This window comes from Pelophylax lessonae, assembly GCF_965119305.1.
Source record: "Pelophylax lessonae genome assembly, chromosome: 13".
Taxonomy (NCBI): Eukaryota; Metazoa; Chordata; class Amphibia; order Anura; family Ranidae; genus Pelophylax; species Pelophylax lessonae.
In genome coordinates this window covers 154,153,326-154,167,592 of record NC_138780.1, presented here as the reverse complement: position 1 = coordinate 154,167,592, position 14,267 = coordinate 154,153,326, and positions in this window count along the sequence as shown.

Genomic DNA, 14,267 nt, shown 5'->3' with positions numbered 1-14,267 from the left:
CCCAAAATGGGCATTTCAGTATTTGCTAAGGAGCTTCAAACATCAGAGCCTCCATTCACAAAGCTTTAACACCACCTTAAGGCTCTCTATTTTTCTGCTGTGTGACTCGAATCTGCAAATTTCATTAGACTCAACTGAAAGTTACTGTCACTTTTTGAATATAAGAATATCTTTTCGCTTTGTGTGTTAGCCATTTGAATTGAGCCTCCGATGTCCAATTAGGATTCTGGGCTTATACTATCACACTTACATGTTCAGATCTACCCACTTGCAGTGACAGTTGTAAAACTAAAATGTAAATGTCACAGTTTGGCAGATGAAACAAGAAGAGTGGGAACACCCAAAAACAAGTCTTATGTAGAAGCAGGGGTAAGGCAGGCCATACATTATGTAATTTTCTTTCCTTCAAACACAGGTGGACAGTAAGGAAATTGCTTGATTCCCTCATCAACAGTCAGTGTTGATGGGAAAATCCCTCCCGCAGCGCTATTGTATTCTGCTGGCGGGGAGCCACAGGCAGAATAAAATGATCACTGCTGCCGGCTATAGCTACCAGCAGTGATCGGGCAAAAAAAACCTGACCGGCTGGGTGTACAGAATTTGATCGATGGATCAGATTCAGTACAACCACCCTGCCCACAGTCGGATTGAAATTCAGTCATTTCTCGCTGAACTGGCCGCATTTTGATCCGTCTATGGCAGTGATGTCGAACCTTGGCACCCCAGATGTTTTGAAACTACATTTCCCGTGATGCTCATGCACTCTGTATTTGAGCATCATGGGAAATGTAGTTCCAAATTATCTGGGGTGCCAAGGTTTGCCATCACTGGTCTATGGCCAGCGTAAGACTTTGGATAGCAGGGGCAGAGATAGGAATTGTGGTGGAGAGATCTCTCATAAGAATTTAATTAGGCAGCCCGCCAAAATCCACCTACAGTAAACCTGAACCATGAGTTTTTGGGTGAACTGGACCCTTTCGTGTTTTTTTGGAAGAGGGAAGATAGTCTACTACTCCTTGTTTTACATTCTTTCTCCCTATAAGATCAAAGTATAATACTGTAGGCAGGAGGAGCCCCCCTTGTAATAAGTAGCTGGCCACATCAGGAAACTCGAGGGAAGGGCTCTAGGAGTTAATACCTAGCTTCAGCCAAAACTTTTGATACTTTTTAAAAAATGTTTCTAATCTTACCGAACTGTAATTTCCTGATTTAGAGAATCAGTCTGAAGATGAAGCTGAAATCCAATAAACAAGGTTCAGTAGAGCAGTGTGACTTAAATGTTATGCATAATAATCTCATGCACTTCTAAACATTTATTTCTATCCATCAACACCTAAATCTTCTGGTTTATGAATGGCCCTGCATCTTTTTTCAAATCTGCAATGATACAGAGATGCTGAATTCTGTTGACATTTAGCAAATGGAGCTTCAGGCCAAATGAACTCAAAATTGTTTTACCTGGAGATTTACATTTAATGAATGCTGGGTCACAGAACTGCTAAATCCATGACATCTTATCTTGTTCCTTTGAATGCCATCTGAAGGCTTTTTTATTCTTAACAATTAATTCTTTGTTTAACGTTTCTAAGGCAGTAGCCTTCCTTTTATTTTTATTATTCAATTTATTTTAATAATTTATCCATGTGCCATTCATATAACCACCTTGATAACCCAAATATCTACTTGAATTCATGGCCTGAATAGTGATTTTCAATATTGTCTTTTAAGATATTGATGCAAAATCCTGGTTATCTGCAACGATTCTCCTTTCTTCCCTAATATTATGTATCACCACCTGCCATGCCCTTTCTAGTAATCTTCTCACTAGACATATAATCCCATAAAGCCTTGCTTTATCATCAATCAGCTGTGCACCTGCTCAATTACAATTAGACCTAACAAACCGTGAAATACTGACAATTGAAATACCCTAAATCATACTCTTTTGTATCAATGCAGAGCAAAGCAACTGATTTGCTTTGAAGCCAATTCCTGCTTCCAGACCCCCCCCCCCCCCCAAGTCCTCCCCTCCACACCAATTTTTTTTAAAGTCTTTAGGCTGGTCACATATGGACAGCAGTTCTAGTCCTCTTTCTTACTTCTCTGGCACTGAGAAGTCCTCAATGTTGCAGAGGACTGATGTGATCGCTTCACCGCCATTCCTTGTATCAATGAACTGTGCCATTGTGACAAAATTGGACAGGCCTATGACACTCTGCATTCTCAGAAGGTGGGTTGAATGCCACTGGGCATCATTCAACCCAAAAAAGGACTGGTGCTGGACCATAGAGCAGGGGAGTCTGGGTGACATTGCTGGACATGAGAATTGCACCATAATTCTTAAAAGAAAGCTAGAGCACCGATTTTATAAAAAAAGGACACAGTGGAATTTGGCCTTAATGCCCTTCCCCTGGCATACCTGCTCCATTCACCTGCTAGGAGTAAAGAAGAAAATAACTTGTATTTCTGGGTGTATAGGAGCCTGTGGTTTAATTCTATGGCACATCACGTGCTCAGTGTTGTTACATAGGGATGGGAAGGGATCGCCCTTAACCCCCCCCCCCCCCCAAGCTTACACAGATCCTCTTCTCTTCTTCTCCTCTTTTCTCTTCTCTCCTCTCCTCTCACTTTTCTCTTTTTTTTCTCTCTTTTGTCTTTTTTTTTTTTTCTCTTCTCTTCTTCTGAACAGTGGGGGAGCTAAAATAAATCATCTATATACTGCTAGGGAGCAGGGCATTAATGGGCAAAGCACAGGGTTAGTTTTAAGCAGAAATTGAATCGCATGAATAACCGTGCATAGAGAGACTGTTATCACGTGGTAACAGACCACAGAGAACAATCATGTAATTATAACAAAAAAAAACACAACAGACTCTGAACTGATGACTGGCATTCTGTGTCAGAATGGGAACATGTACTAAAAAACACTTCAACGCTAAATGTTTTTTGGCAGCCTCAGGAACCATTCTGGTTCATATGGGGAGACTTCTAGAGTCCAAAGTAATACCGATGCCTCATTACAAAGCACAATCCTTGATTGTAGTGGTCACACTGGTGGAATGATGTGTACAGATTCCATATTGTGCAGCTGAATGTGACTAGTGTGTGAAGTGAGGAATTCTCCCTGTCCCCTTTTGTAATGTGTGTTACACCACGCTTCAGTGGCTCATCTCAAATAAACTTGAAACTATAATTACTGTGCATTGTGTTTAGTCAGTGTAAACCAGCCAAAGAGCAAATCACAAGATTGTATTTTTCAGCCTCAGTAATTCCCAGCTATGAAGCAGCGACAGCGATATAGGTTTCACTTTCAGCATGTGAAGCCCATTTCTGTGTTAAAGTGCATCGGTTGGCTGAACATTGAGGTTGCCGCCATTTTGTAACAGGTTAATCTTTATAAAAGGGCAGCTCAATATCTTGTTCTCCTTGTCCTTAGTGACCAGTTAGATCTGCTTTCATATATTTTTTTTCCTATACTGGGAGAATCAGATTGATTACTGGCTTTAAAGTGTTTGTTACCCTAAAAAAAAAAAAAATCAAGACCCTGTTTCCTTATAGCAGATTAAACAGCACAGTGCTTGTGCTGTCTAACCTGCCCCTCTGGAAACTGTAAAAAACCTGGCTGATCCTGCCATTTTCTGCCCTCTCTGTGCTGACCTCGATAATCATGGCTACTGAGCCCTGACTGCCGTGGTCTGCCTGCGTGCCTCTGTCATCGGCAGCTCTCCTCTCTGCTTTCCCTCCTCCCCTCCCTGCCTGTCAGCTCGGGAGTTTGTGTCTGTCTCTGCCCCCCCCCCCCCCGCTGCTGTTAATAAAAAAGGAATTGTCACTGACAGCCCCTCTCTTTCAAGCTCCCATACTGCACTGTATAATTGTTTGTAAGAACTCGCACCTGGGACACAGCGCCGCATGCTGTATGTAGCCGCAGCTACATACAGTTAGTACCGAACATCCAGCGGCCTCAAAGGTTAGTGAGGGAGATAGTTAGTTTGTTTGGGCCAGCTTGGCTCAAATGAACTAAGTAAATTGTGTGAAAAGCTGGAATTTCTCTTTAACTCGAAAGGTAGCACCACCTGTCAAACTCCCACAATACAAATTCGCTATTTGGCAGTAAAAAAACACCCTCAAACCTCCTTTCACTGTCCTCTTAAAAGAGGTGCACCGCAGATTGCTTTTCGTGAGGGGAGAGTGGTAAGCACTGCTGCTGGAGTGAAAGGAGCCTTAGATTAGTTGAAACCCAGCTGTAGCAAGGTGTTGACTTTTTCCTACTATGAAACGTTACCTCTACCTGTTTAGTCTGACACCTGTCGCCTAGACAGGAAGCAAGGAGAAATTTCCCCAGAAGAAGGTCAGCAATAAAAACTACAGAGGTTCAAACCCTTCTATAAAAAAAAAAAATGGTTTAGCCTAGGTTCATACTATGAACCGTATGTGAATCGCACCGCATTACTTTTCAATTCACATTCAATTCAGTGCAATGCGATTTTGAGGCTATTCATTTTGAATGGGCTCAAATCAAACTGCATCGCACTAATGTAGTGCATGCAGCAATTTTTTAAGTGCAACTGGATCACATGCTACTCTTGTTCCATGTGATCCGGTTGGGGCAAACGCACTGCGTTTAATGACCTGCGTTTGGGGTGTCATTAAGATTGCACTGACAGCTGCTGCAGATTGCAAAGGCAGTGCCATTTGAATGGGGGGCCAGAAACATGCACGGATTGTGGGGGGGGGGGGGGGGGGTGAACCTAGGCTTACTGTGTTGTCTGTGTCCCTCTTGTGGAGACTTTCCCCCATCTACTCTTCTGTCTTACAGGAAGTGAGAAGGAATATCCCACAAAGGCCATAGAAACTGATATATTTTCACCCCTACCCATTCTATCCAAAACTAAAAGATACAGTTTCTGTTGGATGTTGGCTCTAGGCCCAGAATTAAAGGACGTAGCTTTTATGCGGCTTGTTTCTTCTGAATGTTTTTTCCCAGCACTATGGCTGCCTTCGCAAAGTTCAGGCCTCAGATGCACTTTAAATACACAACTGATGTTTATGACCAGTAAATGTATTCAAAGACTTAGGTCTTTGTACTCATTACAGCTACACTTTTCTCTATTAGATCCCCACCTATTTCTCTTTGTGCATCTACGATGCCTTAAAACAAGATGTTCTGATAATATTATTTCATTCTTCTTCTTTTTACCACTCCTTATGATTGCACTAATACTACAAAGACACTAGATGTATTTCTTAGGATGATTGTTTAGTACCATTTTTGTCTTTAAATATTTGACATACTGGTCCTAACATGTAGGTTGCCCATAGCAATCTATAAGATTTAGCCTTCCATTTTTAAGGGCAGGTTATAAAAGGAAGGGAAGAATCTGCTTGGTAACACAGTCACCTATCGTTTTTCATACACGAGGCTCCTCAGGGGCGTGGAGGTAGAGAGTCTAATAGGTTGCTAGCCAATCATAATCACCCTGTCGTTTTTTCTAGCACCAGTTAGGAGATTGAAATTGTGGTTGCTATGGGTATCCCCTACATGTTTCCTTCCTTTTTTTTTTTTATAAATAAGTCCTATGAGTATATTTTCATCCTGGGTACTTGAAAATCAGAGGTTAATGTAAAAATAAATAAATAAAATGGAATGATGTGATATTGCTTTCCTCTGCTTTTAGAATGCTTTATGAGAATGTGGTATTTTTGTTATTGCACAGCAGTGAGAAATTAACAATTTTGTGGGAGCGTTTTGTGTAAAAGATAAAATAAATGTTTATGTGCATAGTGCATGAGGATAAAATCTGCTTGTGCTTAATGGTACTCTGTATATTGCCTTTTAGAAAATATTATATTTGTTGTTCAAATAGTATTGTGACAAATAGAAAAATAGTGAACGAAAAAATTTAAAGGATAACTTATTAAAGTACAAGATATTGGTTGGGTTAAATGAGGTGGTTGTAGCTTAAAAAAAAAAAACCCTCACCTTCATGCCCTCCTTTTCATTTTAAAATTACCTTCAAGCTGTATTTCCCTTTTGATCCACTAGGTGGAGACAGCTTATGGAAATTTCCATCAAGTAGCCAAAGAAAGTGCAGCTTAGAGGTTCTAGGGGTCCAAAAGTCTGCATTTTAAATTTGGTAGATCAAAAGAAAAGCAGCAGATGTGTGGGTTTTTTTTTTTTCAAAGGCGGCTTTCTCCTTATCCCACCCCACTAATATCAGCCTTGGGAAGTTCTCCTTTAAATTTTAAATTAAAGGGATATTCCATAAAAGATTAAAACCACCTCCAGATAATTCTGACTTATCGGTTTCGTAATACAAAGTGTTTGCCACCTATCTCAGCTTTGTTGCAACAGTACTTGAGTTGAACTGGGCAGGCTACCGCACTGTAGTGCAGGCTCCCAGTTGAAATTTGGGATTGTAGCTTTTTTTTTTTTCTATTTATTGGGGGCTTCAGGTTGTGAAAATACCCCCATGTTAGTACCCATTAACTTCAGAATTATCTGGAGTTATTTTCATATTTGTTTTTCTAAGTGGAACGCCCCTTTAAGTGTGCTCTGTGCTGAAATGATTGTGCCTCTCTACACCATTCAGTTCAGGAGGACTTGCAATGCTATGTATTGCAGAATCATAGAGTTTTATTGTCTTGCTGCTGAATTTGATTTAGAAAACAAAATATCCACCAGGTCATTCCGATTGCATGCCACACAAATGCAACTTAATTGTATGACAGTCAATTAAATAATTCTTCTGTTTAAACTTGAATACTTTTTTTTCGCACCCTGAGCTGTAACATTTTATGGATAAGATAAAAAAAATCATCATTATTCAATGCTTTGTTTATTTTGAATAGTAATTTATTTCAATGTCATCTGTACATTATGTTCAAAAGTGGTAATGTTTGTTTTTGAGACAAAATAGATTACTATTTTCTCTAATTTTTTCCATAAGATATTGTAATAAATCATTCTTTTTTCATGCAATACTTGGCTTGGTGTTTTGGTTTTTAGGTTTTAATGAAGTCAAATGTCTAAAACCATATATGTAAAGCGCTATCCATAGTGTTCACAAACATAGGTAATGGCCCTTTAGTTCTACAATACACTACGTGCAATTTATAGTTGAAGGGTAAGTCCACACATCTCAAGATAAATTTTCCCATTTAAAAAATATGCATCATTGAAACATATTAGATCAACATTGTCAACCTATTTTTTTTTAACCATTTTGTGCAAACAATGCATGGTCTGATGCATATGGATCTCATGTATATGGATCCACGCGTTTCACGTGAGGGGCTTCTTTAGGATCCACATTTTTAAAATTGGTAAGTCTGATAACTCAAATGTTGACCACAAGAATGTCACCAATTCATCATGCCTTAAGTGACCACAGCTAAACAGGAAGATATACAGTACCTTCACATTCTTGTAAATATTTTATTATACCTTTTCATGTGACAACACTGAAGAAATTACACTTTGCTACAATGTAAAGTAGTAGTGTACAGCTTGTATAAAAGTGTAAATTTGCTGTTACCTCAAAATAACTCAACACACAGCCATTAATGTCTTAAACGCTGGCAACAAAAGTGCCACCCCTAAGTGAAAATGTCCAAATTGGGCCCAAAGTATCAATATTTTGCGTGGCCACCATTATTTTCCAGCACTGCCTTAACCCTCTTGGACATGGAGTTGACCAGAGCTTCACAGTTTGCCACTGGGAGTCCTCTTCCACTCCTCCATGATGACATCACGGAGCTGGTGCATGTTGGAGACCTTGCGCTTCTCCATCTTCTGTTTGAGGATGCCCCACAGATGCTTAATAGGGTTTAGGTCTGGAGACATGTTTGGCAGTCCATCAGCTTTACCCTCAGCTTTTTTAGCAAGGCAGTGGTAGTCTTGGAGAAGTGTTTGGGGTCGTTATCATATTGGAATACTGCCCTGCAGCCCAGTCTCTGAAGGGAGGGGATCATGCTCTGCTTCAGTATGTCACAGTACATGTTGGCATTCATGGTTCCCTCAATGAACTGTAGCTCCCTAGTGCCAGCAGTACTCATGTAGCCCCAGACCATGACACTCCCACCACCATGCTTAAATGTAGGTAAGATACACCTGTCTTTGTACTCCTCACCTGGTCGCCCCACACGCTTGACACCATCTGAACCAAATATGTTTATATTGGTCTCATCACCACAGGACATGGTTCCAGTAATCCATGTCCTTAGTCTGCTTGTCTTCAGTAAACTGTTTGCAGGCTTTCTTGTGCATCATCACAAGAGGCTTCCTTCTGGGACGACAGCCATGCAGACCAATTTGATGCAGTGTGCAGCGTATGGTCTGAGCACGGACAGGCTGACCCCCCCCCCCCACCCCTTTAGCCTCTGCAGCAATGCTGGCAGCACTCATACATCTATTTCCCAAAGACAACCTCTGGATATGACGCTAAGCACGTGGCAACTGTGCTGCAGCTAAGTTTCAAGGTCTTGGCAATCTTCTTGGAGCCTTGGCCATCTTTATGTAGAGCAACAATTCTTTTTTTCAGATCCTCAGAGAGTTCTTTGCAATGAGGGGCCATGTTGAACTTCCAGTGACCAGTATGAGCAAGTGAGAGCGATAACACCAAATTTAAAACACCTGTTCCCCATTCACACCTGAGACCTTGTAACACTAATGAGACACATGACACTGGGGAAGGAAAATGGCTAATTGGACCAAATTTAGACACTTTCACTTAGGGGTGTATTTACTTTTGTTGCCAATGGTTTGGACATTAATGGCTGTGTTGAGTTATTTTGAGGGGACAGCAAATTTACACTGTTATACAAGCTGTACACTCACCACTTAACATTATTGCAAAGTGTCATTTCTACAGTGTTGTCACATGAAAAGATATAATAAAATATTTACAAAAATGTGAGGGGTGTACTCACTTTTGTGAGCTACTGTATATCCACAAACCTATCCAAACTCCTTAAAACCAAAAAAGGTTCGCCAATTGATACCCGCCATCGATCAAATCTGAAGGAGGTGATAAAACAAAGTAAGTAAAGTAAGAAAAGTGAAAAATTTTATCCAAATAGGAACCAGTATATGTGGTTTAAACACCATATACATCAGATCCATATGCATCAGACCATGCATTGTTTGCACAAAATGGTTCAAAAAATATATGTTGACAATGTTGATCTAATATGTTTCATTGATACATATTTTTTAAATGCAAATTTTTGTCTGAAGAAAACTTGCGGTTTTTAGCTATTTTGTATTTGTGTTACTCTTTTATGGCCCTTCCACTATTCTATTTGCACATGTGCAATTTATGTTTGAAATAAAGTCCCCAAAAAAGTCCTTTTTATATTCAAAAAAATATTTTAAATATAAAAATTACTTCCAGTGATTTATAACACATTTTTACACATTATGGGTGGGTTTTTGGGTTTTATTAGTTTTTTGGTTTTTAATTATATAAAATAAATTATTACATTTTTTTCAAGTATGTATAGCCAAAAATGTTTTTAGGTTTGGATAGAGTAGAAAAAATAAAACCCGTGGAAGTTTATTTTTTTTTGTCATCTGCTTGCCAAAGGGGAATTATCCCTTCACTTCTCATCCTAGAGACGCAACAGGTAGTTAGAAGAAATCTCCCAAAATGAAGGGAGACATAGATGAGCGAGTTTAGGGTGGAGGAACTTGACTGGTCTGCACAGAGTCCTGAGCTCAACCTGATCAAACACCATTGGGATAAATAAGAGTGGAGACGAGCCAGGCCTTCTTGTACTCATCAGTGCCTGACCTCACAAATGCACTTCTGGAAGAATGGTCAAACATTCCCATAGACACACTCCTAAACCTTGTGGACAGCCTTCCCAGAAGAGTTATAGCTATTATAGCTGCAAAGGGTGGGCCAACTCAATATTGAACCCTATGGACTAAGACTGGGATGCCATTAAAGTTCATGTGCGTGTAAAGGCAGGAGTCCCAATACCTTGGTAATATAGTGTATGTGAGCTCCGGTAATTAGCCCGACAGAAGCACGCTAGCATGGGCACCCGGGACACCTGCTCCGCATCTCTTGCGGGGTCCCCGGGGACCCACATGTGGCGATCGCCCCCTCTGTAGCAGTCGGCATCTCTCCCCCCAACTGCCTGCATACATAACAGCTTAGCTTGCTGAAACTACCTCCTCCTCGGCTCCAATCTTCTCATTTACACAGAGGAGGAGGAACCAGGAAGAAGGGACATTGCGCTGATGATCTGAGGTTTGTAACGGGAAAGAGGGGGGCAGGTAAGGATATACACCTAGAGGAGTGATGGGGGAGGAAAGAGGATATGCGCTGGGGGGGTGCTTTCAGAGGGGAGAGGATCTCTCCTGGGGGGGTGGGATTTGACATCCCCCCCCCTCACCTCACCTTCTAGCACAAGTCATCTCCTCTCTCAAAGCACCCCCCCCAAATCAAAGCGATGCTGCCCACCACAAAGGGGGCAATGGTGGCTTCTGGCACCCAATTAGGGATTCAGGGCAAGTGCCCTGGGTGCCCACTCTGGCGCACCTATGTCAGGCAAGTTACTGGAACCAAGTGCCTGAACTCTTTCCAGCACTGGGCTCTAGGACACCAGGATTTTCTGCAAATATTGGGAAGGTCCCACCAAAACCGGTACAGTTAGGAGATATTCCCTTTTAGAAGGACCCAGAGCTTAGAGGAAAGAGCCCAAGCAGGGGGGGCCCTAAATGGATCTTTTTTCCCGGGCCCTGAAGGTTCTAGTTACACCTCTGATTGGGAGAAAGGGGTATGTTGGTTTATGATACAAGTTTAATAGATTTTTTTAATGAAATCATGTTCTACTACTTAATTCTATTTTTTGTGCAACATTTTTCATATATGCTATTGCAGAATTGGATGAAAAAAGACTCCAGGAGAGGACCCATAGGCAGGTGAAAGAGAAGCTTATGCTGTTGTCCCTGGGAAGCAGCATGAGAGGGGGCTTCCATGGAGAGCAGAAGGGGGAGCAGAGTGGTGGAATATGAAGCCAACAAGCAGATTAAGGAGTCTTATATGATATGTGTGGTCATATGGAGTCAGTGAGTACCCCCGTGCACAGGTGTTTGGTGGAGGTCACTCTGTCGAGAGTGAGCTCACACACCTCAGTCAGAAGGTCTACAACCCCTAAGTCCTAGTAACCAGCATAATAATTTACCACCAGAGCCACTTGATCATTTAGGGGCATACTTAAAACTGTGAACTGAAAACCATAAAGTTGTGCAGGTATGATATGTGGCTTGCATCTGCAATATTGCTGCCTAACAAACTGATGATTGTTCTGATGTAGTAATGCTAAAACTTAAAGAACTCATTGGGAATGAGTCACTGTATCTAACACGTCCTCTAAAACATTTACCTGATATCACAGGCAGCCACCCCTTGTCAAAGTGGATGGAACAAAGATAAAAGGCATTGTGCTGCCTGGGCAGTCCCACTGTCAATGCCATGGATTTATCTAAGTACTACAGAAGGTTTACAGGTGAAACTCGAAAAATTAGAATATCGTGCAAAAGTTCATTTATTTCAGTAATGCAACTTCAAAGGGGAAACGAATATATGAGATAGACTCATTACATGCAAAGCAAGATAGTTCAAGCCGTGATTTGTCATAATTGTGAAGGTTATGGCTTACAGCTAATGAAAACCCAAAATCCACAATCTCAGTAAATTAAGCATACATACTGTATGTACTCAGTTCTTGGTATGGGCCCCTTTTGCAGCAATTACTGCGTCTATGTGGCATGGCAGGGAGGCGATCAGTCTGTGGCACTGCTGAGGTGTTATGGAAGCTCAGGTTGCTTTGATAGCGGCCTTCAGCTCATCTGCATTGTTGGGTCTGGTATCTCTCATCTTCCTCTTGACAATACCCCACAGATTCTCTGTGGGGTTTAGGTCAGGAGAGTTTGCTGGCCAATGAAGCACAGTGATATCATGATCATGTGACCAGGTATTGGTAGTTTTGGCAGTGTGGGCAGGTGCCAAGTCCTGCTGAAAAATGAAATCAGCATCCCCATAAAGCTGGTCAGCAGAGGGAAGCATGAAGTGCTCTAGAATTTCCTGCTAGAGGACTGCGCTGACTTTGGACCTGATAAAACACAGTGGACCAACACCAGCAGATGACATGGCTCCCAAAATCATCCCTGACTGTGGAAAATGTTGCATTTTATTTGGAAATCAAGGTCCCAGAGTCTGGAGGAAGAGTGGAGATGTAAATAATCAAAGTTGCATAAGGTCCAGTGAGAGTTTCTACAGTTGGTGATGATTTGGGGAGCCATGTCATCTGCGGGTGTTGGTATACTGTGTTTTATCAGGTCCAAAGTCAACGCAGCTCTGGGAGCCAGACCGCGGGAGGAGCAGGCGTGATTGCTGCCGGCCTCCTGCGATCTTCAGAGAAACAGACAGGAGAACCGCCTGCCTATGTAAACAAAGCAGGCGGCTCTCCTGTCAGACAGGCACAATGAGATTGTGTGTCTCAGCTGAGCTGAAACACCGATCTCTGTGTGCCTGTCGCAGAGACCCCCCTCCACCCACAGTTAGTAAGCACAATTTAGGCTCACACTTAACCCTTTGATCACCCCCAGTATTAACCCTGTCCCTGCCAGTGTCATTTATACAGTAACCGTGCATATTATTTAGCACTGTATTGGTGTCACTGGTCCCCAAAAAGTGTCACTTAGTGTCAGATTTGTCCCTCGCAATGTTGCAGTCTTGCTAAAAATCGCTGATCGCTGGCATTACTAATAAAAACAACAAAAAATAAATAAAAAGTCCAAAAATCTATCCTATAGTTTTTAAACGCTATAACTTTTGCACAAACCAATTAATATACGCTTTCTGGGATTTTTTTTTACCAAAAATATGTAGCAGAATACAATTTGGCCTACACTGATAAAAAAATGTGATGTAAAAAAAAAAAATGTATTGGGAATGTCTTATAGCAGAAAGTAAAAAATATATTTTTTTTCAAAATTGTCGTTTTATTTTTTTGTTTATAGCGCAAAATCTAAAAACCGCATAGGTGATCAAATACCAACAACAGAAAGCTCTATTTGTGGGAAAAAAAGGACATCAATTGTACTTGGGTACAGCGTCGCATGACCACACAATTGTCAGTTAAAACAACGAAGTGCCAAATCGCAAAAAATGGCCTCGTCATTAAGGGGGTAAAACCTTCCAGGAGTTGAAGTCGTTAAGCAAGTACATTCACTTATAGGCTCCTTCTTATGGCAATCCCAACCAGCTAGATTTAGCAGGAAAGTGTTATGCAGACTTTGGATAGAAGGGGGCTTGGTTTGCCCAGACTTTCTTACCTACTATTTGGCGGCCTTGCTTACCCACGCTCATAACTGACTTACCTCTAAAGACACAAATGCCTAAGTAGTATTAGAAGCTGCGCATTCAGGATCCTATGAGACCCTCCGTAATCTCCTCTACAGGGGTTTGAGAGTCTCTCATCCACCCCTTACAGCCGCTATGAGGGCAGTTATTAATACCTGGCATGCTGTCATTACTAAACCCCATCAAAGGTCCCCATCAACTCCGCTTGGATTTGATCCCATGCTACCAGAATTTCATTCCTTACCAGTCTCTGGTCTTTGAGCTGCTAAAGGAATCCGATACCTTTCAGATATTGGTGATGGGAGTGCACTATTTATGTTTGATAGGTTGAAAGATAAATTTACACTGCCTGACAGTCCAACACGCCTATGCAGCACAATTTGGGTCCTCCTTGTTTTGATTGGAGCAGGACGATTTTGAGGTTCTCCTCTGGGATGACGCTCTCAAAAAAACACTTTCTGTGATCTACAAGTCACTACTTCCTTCCGTTCATGTGGGACTAGATGCCCTGCTAACTGCGTGGCGTTCCGAGGAGCAGGACTTGGACAATGAAGACTGGGAAGATCTCTGGGACAGCCCATTTCAAGCACTAATATCGACTAAAGACCGTCTGATCCAATTTAAAATAGTGCGCACAATTTATTTAACACCACAACGACTACATTGTATATTCCCTAATTCCTCTTCTTGCTGTTGGAGATGCTCTAGTGACTCTGTTGAATTTGCCTATATCTTTTGGGAGTGCCCTCAGATTAGTAGCTACTGTTGGGAAATTGAATAAAAGGAAAAAGGTTGGTAAAGGGCGCTACCTATAAATATGTATTGAAAGGTAATTAATATAGGGTGTGCTTAAAACAAATGGTGAAACTAAAATTAATATAAAGTGCACAG